Here is a 7,500-nt window from a genome sequence, read left to right as displayed (position 1 = left end):
CTTGTCAGACACTATATTATAGGTAGAGTTTGTTCAGATCTTTTCATATTTTTATACATCTTCTGAATCAGCAGACACAATCTAAATGAAGGGAATTCATTGAATTATTAAAACTATTGTATATCAAAAGACCTGGCTTCATCAAAGAAAGTAACCTGAAATGTTGAAAATTTCCTTCATGAGAATAACCTTAGTGTTACAAACATTTAGACTTGATTCATTGTTGAACAGCTATTTATTTGTTTTTCCTATTCCATGCCAGGAGAAAATGTATCAGGTAAATAATGTTACATTGTTAATGTATTTGCAGCTCATGGTTTAGCAGTTTGGTTTAACCCTTCTGAGATGGGCACCTTGTGATGTGTGTGTTTTCTATTATTTTTTAGACTTATGGTATGAAATGTGAGTCCATATATGATATATTGTGATACTGATTAGCATTTGATATAATAGCTCATCATAACTGAAGGAATAGATAGCTTCAACATAAAAGAAAAATGCGGTGAAAGTGACCTGACCCCATGAAAATGCCCGTTGCAGAGGGGTTAAAGGGAACGAGGAAAATGTTCTTGACTTCTTCACATTTTGAATATGGAGGGATTTCTTGAGCTAAATTTTGTGGAAGATGATATATTTGGTGCAAAGTAAATACTTTCTTTTGGAAGTTATTTGAAATGCTGCATACAATAGTCTTAATTTTTTTTTGCCCATATTATGAATCTTGAAAATGTTCATATTGATTTGTCGTGCATTCACCCTCCTATCTGTGTTCTCTTTCTTTTTTAGATCCATTATAAAGATTTTTTGCTGGCAGCCATCATATTTTTTTTACTTCATTACACTTGGTAGGTGCAGATAAAGTGTCTTATAATGAAAGAGAACATTGTGACAATGAATTTTTTTCTCTATTTGTAGAGCAAATATGAGCTGGAGAAAACATACTTTAGCAGCTATTTTTAGCAACAAAAGCCATCCATATATTATGAATGATATTTAAAGGATTTCAGTGTCTTATTTATGAATTATCTTAAATATGTTCGCAAAACTGTACAACAAAACTGACTTGTGAATGTAACCTCCATCTTGCATAATTGTCTTTCAAGTATCTCTGTTGTAGGTAATACATGTGGATACTGTTTTTGATCATACATTTCAGTGAAGATGAATAAAGAAGGGAAGTCATAATTTACCTTCAATGATAGTTTGAAAAGAAAAGTTACAAGTGTCAACTTTCTAGAGACTAAATATAGCTATGTTTTATTAAACTGTTTTCATAGTTTATTGTTACCATAAGACTAAGTACAATGGAGTTGGGACAGTAAAAGTTGAAGCATGACAGTATTGTGATAATTGCAAGATAAATGGTTAACTGCAACCTTCAGCATTATAACAAATAATAAAGAAACTAAGAGTGACTGGATGAATATTGAAAGTTCTTGGGTTGCAAAAGATGTCTGTGATATGAAAAGAATGTTATTTGATATTTATGATAGAAAACTTTAGCATTATTTTTTCATATAGAAGACGAAAGTGATTGTTTTGATGTATTCAGTCCATTAGCCAGTAGTTTCCTAAATGTATGAGAGATGTATTGCTTTGTGTATTAATGCAGAGATAGGAGATGTCATGGGTTTTTGGATGAAATTCTGTGATCAGTATACTAAACTGTATTGATGTATAGATGTCAGGAACATGAGTAACTATAGCTGCAGGTTGCAATTTTTCTTGTGTTTTTTTGAATGAATGATTGGCTTTAGTAGTTATTTCCTCATAGGAGTGAATGTTTCTGAAAGGCCTTTTCATGTTGTCTATGGTTGCGCGAATGATCATCGTCGTAATAAATACACTAATGAGAGCAATTTCCTCTATTTAAATGCAAAGATGTGTTTTCAATCACATGATCTATGTTTGTTCACTTTATTTGCTTGTGTCAGTGGATGATATATCCCTCATATCATATATGTCTGTCTGTCCGTCACAACCTGTTTCCCATTTTCCTTTCTTTTCGAAGAATGACTTGCCAAACTTAGCATAAAGGAATAATTTATGAAAGAATCTATGGTCTCTAAGAATACATTACATAAGTAATTTTTTGGATCATAGTTTCCATTTTTAGTGTTGTATCTAGATAACTGTATTGTAATAAGTATGTATAATACTTCAGAATGATATCGGTTTATGATATAGCTATGGAGAAAAATTACAATGCATGATAAGATTAATTTCTTCGACTCTGTTTCTTGAATATTTATGGTTCAGTGTTTGCAAAGTATTATCTGTAACCAAAATTTCAACTTCTGATTCCATGTAAATTTGTATACATTAGGGAAGTTGGAAGTGAAACTTGTTGTAAAAAGCTGAACTGATTAAATCTAAGATTGTGCATAAACCACTTAGAACTTTTGAGAGCAAATACATGGATTGCTGCTCCATTATTGACTTTTATGGTATAGTCCCAGAATATGGATTTTTATCATTATTTGTTCTCGGTGACTTTTTGGCTTTTGTATCATTTCAGTTTTTTTATGGAATGCATTTTAAATATACTAAATAAAATGTAGATATTAAAGAGAGAATTTAACATTAATGATGTGTAATCTAAGCACAAATTTAACATTGGTATCTTCATGCATATTATTGTTATTAACAAATTGATATGGAAGGCATAATTATAATGTTATTTGTTGTGAGCCAGTAAGAAAGATTTTACATGCAAAATAATGGAAGTGTCTTTTTCACATGCACATCACCTCAAAACCAGAATTATATATGATATATGCTTATGTGTTTTTATACATGTATATGATAGTTTATGAAATATGACAGATCAGATTACATTGCCAAATAAAGACAGATTTGATAAAAATCACAGAATTTCTGTTAGTGCTTCTAATGTTTCAGAATATTTTAAAGAGACTATATAGCAGAAAATAGAAGATGTTGACTAATTTAAAGATACAATCTTTTCTAGGAGATTTAAGGGGATCATCCAAAGGTTTTCTCAAAAAGAAAATCTCAAAAATAAGTAGAAAGTTTACAATAAAAGAAAAAGTGTGATTATTATTATTATTATTTTTAAAAATCTCAGCAACATAACTGAAACCAAAATGTAAAAATATTTATAGAAAAAAGGGAGTCAATGATGGACAACTAATTAATCCTAAGCTTAGGCTTAGTGCAATGATTCCCAAGCATATTTTCATTGTAAGTCCTCTTTGCACTCTATTATTGAATAGTAGACAGGAAAAAAAAAGAATAACAAGTTAAATTTAAATAAATTCATAATGTGCAGCTGCTAATGATCTAGGTATTGATTTGGCAGATAATTCTCAATAACCAATCTTGATTAATCATCATTTGCAGTGTCATGACTTGAATTGCTGTTCAAGGTACAGAATAAACTAATATGCTGAGATGCAAAATATTTATTTACAGACCTGCTACACAGACATCCATGTACAGGTATACGATGGAGAAAGTCAGTAGTGTTTCTGTATTGATACTCTTGAACAAATTGTTGATGATGAATTAGTATATATAAAGATTTGTATAAAAACATTGGAATGTGACCATATTAAAAGATATTGTTTTATTATTTAGGTAATAAAAGTAATAATCGAAAATTAATAAATAGTAATAATCCTCTCACATTGCTTTTGTAGGGTCCTGTATAGGCAGTAGATATGCATATTACATTGCTTAAATATTTGCCAGAAATAAGGTATTTGTCCAAACTATGTCATATTTTAAGCGGTAATAGTTGGTATGATGTTTTGTTGATGTAAGTTGCTTTTTATCAATTTCTTGCAATTATAGGCATTTGAGTAATTGTAGAATATCAGTATTTGCTCGGCAACCAGGATGATAAGAGGAAAACAACTTGAAAACTTAATTGAAAATTATCATTAACAAAAGGGTTGATATTTGGCATTGATTACCCTGAACTAATATTAAAAGCAGTAATGATACATATTCCAAATATTAATATCATTCAACTCTATCCAGAGGGCCATGTATTTTTTTTTTTTTTTTTTTTTTCACAGCTATACAAATGAGTAAGTTTTTGAGGCTTGGCATGGGGCATTCTTGCACCAAAGAAATTGTTATTTTTTATTGTGTACAAACATTGGTGCTTCTATTTCAGTGAAAAAGTTTTGCCTAAACATTTGTTATTTGAGCAATTGTAAGCTCATTCTCAAAGGTTTTAGGTTTAGAAAGGAAACCCTCATACAATTTTTTTCTTTTTTTTTAGATATAAAAAAGTTTGTATGTAATCTAATATTTGCATTACTTATCCCTACATCCTCAGTCTTTTAATATAACTTGTCTCCTCTGCCCACTTGAATATTTACATTTACATCTTACATTTATCTAATTGACCACTTTTACTGAGAATAAATTACATTCCATATGTTTTTCCACTTAACTTGAAAGTGAGCAGGATATGTATGTGATATTAATCCATTCCTCCTCCTGTGATTATTCTAAAATCAGTGATAATAAAACTCACTAAAAACACAAACCTACCACTACTTATGTATCACTAACACCACATAAATATTAATATATCTTGCAGAAGTCATATTTGCACTCCCATGCACTAGCCATATTTAAATTTCAAATAATCTATTTCATTATAAATCATTCAGATTGGGAAAAGGTATATTGTTATCTTTGGTTTATTCACACTTAATTCTTTAGGTATGTCGTAAGAAAGTGTTTTCATATCCACTACAGACATGAAATTAATGTGTGAAATGCCTTACTTGCATTGGCACATAAAAGAAGGGTTACACGTTTGTTACACCAGTGAGAATTTTTGTCAGAATTAATACTTATGGTCATATTTCCCCTACATTTCTCTAGGTATTTATAGCTCCTGTTAATTCAATATCCCTCCATTTTTCACACCTAGGAAGATCCCCTTAAATGCTCATGGTAATAGAATGATGTACTGATGTAAGAATGAACAGCACTGACTTAGATGGATAATGAAAATAAGAATTATGAATAATCATTCTTTTCATCTCTCTAAGTCTGTTTGGTGCTGTGCATTTCTCCCCCCCCCCTCTCTCTCTCTTTCTCTCTCTCTCTCTCTCTCTCTCTCTCTCTCTCTCTCTCTCTCTCTCTCTCTCTCTCTCTCTCTCTCTCTCTCTCTCTCTCTCTCTCTCTCTCTCTCTCTCTCTCTCTCTCTCTCTCTTTCAAATTCTCAAATTCTCAAATCCTCAAATCTTAAATTTTAAAATAGGCATTTCAAAAGATATTCAAAGAGCCACTATTACTTATCTTTGGTTGAATATTTATTTTAATGAAAGTTCTACGCCAAAATAATTCATGTGTCCAGCTGCTGGATACTTACAGAAAGCAGATGCTCATATCTCCTAAGTGTGTTTTATTCACTTTGTAGTCATAATTTTTAATAGATAAAGAAATTTTGTTTTTATGTACATATTTATAACTGTCTGTAGCAAGATTAAAGCTAATAACTCTCCATGTGAGATTAGATGAAGTTACAAAACAAAAGTAGCGGTCACTTTTCCTGGACAGACTTACATATGACAAATGAATTATGACTACGATGTTGAATATTTTTCATCCTTTTAAAAATGCTTAACCAGTGCATCTATTAATATAGAAGTAGTGGGACTAAGTGTTGTGTAGTTACGAAGATACTTATATAAATATGATTACAGTATGATCTCTTTAACATACTTAACTGTAATATGACTTATTAGTCTGTGACTTATAAAGTTGTGAGATAGTGTTATCTCATGATGAGACATTAAGTAAGAATATTCTAAGATGTAAGAACAGTAAAACAATGTAAATGACACCTGTGCATATATACAATCTGTTCTCAATATTAATTACACATCAAGGGCATAGCCAGGATTTTAAGAGGGGAACTTCTGTGGGGGGGAAATGGGTAAAGTCCCAGAGCCTTTAATCAATTTTTTACCCTTTTGCCAATAATTAATTTAATCTTAAGGGGGGAGGGCATATCCCCCTTGTCCTTCCTGGCTATGCTGCTGGATATTGCAACCCACTATAATTTTTAAAAATATATCTGATGTCTGTGCCAATTAAACCTCAGTGAAATTTTGCAGGTAAATGGAGGTAATTTTTTTTATTTTTTATTCTATACCTTTCGGTTTTCTCTTAAAATACACACAAACAAGCATACTTATATTTTACATATCATTAGTGCACTTTTGTTTTTAATTCAAACTTGTGAACTTCATTTCTAAATGGTAAATATGTGAACAAGAGTAACCTGGATGTCTAGTATCATCTTATTGTGTATCACAAGTTAAGTGTATCTAATATTTTTAATTTCATCCTTTCTATAAACCTTGACATGCTGTATCTCTCCCATTATGCTGGTAGTAGTCTGGGCTTGTATTGCATTTAGTCCATACAGTAACTATCTGATAAATGTTATGTATGTTCATTAATTTACAGCATAACATTCTTGTAATATTATTGTTTCCTATTTTCAGAGTAGGTCAAAGACTAAATATTTTTCTGTATGATATGTGTTCTTGTATAATTTTCAATGGATTTTATGCTATGTGTTTTGAATGATATAGCTTTTGATTATGATGACTGTAGATCAGATATTTCTTGTCCTTCATATTAAGGAAGGGGAGGAGGGAATCATATACAATGAATAAATAATAGTTAATGAATGAATAGATAGAAAATAATGATATTTGAAGTTGAACATAGATTATACATAGAACCGTAGTTAACAATCAACTTCGTATCTGTGCCTTAAACACTGAGCCTGATCTAACGCAAACATCCCACGTCAACAATACCGACCGATCTTGGGTTTGATTTTAAAGCAGATTTTCATTGTCTTTGGCCTCAGTGTAAAGAAAATGTGTCAGGTTATGTGTTTGAGTCATAGGTATGCTCATTCAACATTTATATACTGAGGACAAGTCATGTGTTATCTGTAGTGTCTTTTCATTTCACATTATTGAAGTTATTTTATCAATATTATTGCATGCAGAACTCATGAATAATAATACTATCTAAATAATAATACCTGAATTACTAAGTTCTGTTATTTAGTAACCTATTTAAACACCATTGCTGTGATCACTCAAGGAAATTAGATATTTTATTTGGCTATTCAAAATGATTTAAGAATTATTTAAGAAATATTTTACTATATCTGAGATGTTCCATATGGTGGTATAAAAAATAAATATGCCCATGACTTTGCAAATTAAGTTTTAAGTTAGAGGGCAGACTTCCTATTGCATATTAAATGTTTGCAGTATTTGTAGTGCTAAACTGAAGATCCTATTTCATGAAAGATTTTTATGATGCATAAGTGCATAGATAAACAAGTGGTTGTTAATGATTTTGATAAATATTATGAAACTAAGTAGCTATGTGGATATATAAGAATAATATTCAGGTAGTACTGAAATGAAACATAATGATATAATGAAACTGGAGGATCTTTCATTTGATGTGCTTTGCAAT

The sequence above is a fragment of the Penaeus japonicus genome, unplaced genomic scaffold (assembly GCF_977035675.1).
Source record: "Penaeus japonicus unplaced genomic scaffold, GWHDUDI00000001_assembly GWHDUDI00000025, whole genome shotgun sequence".
Lineage (NCBI taxonomy): Eukaryota > Metazoa > Arthropoda > Malacostraca > Decapoda > Penaeidae > Penaeus > Penaeus japonicus.
This window is presented reverse-complemented; position numbering follows the sequence as displayed.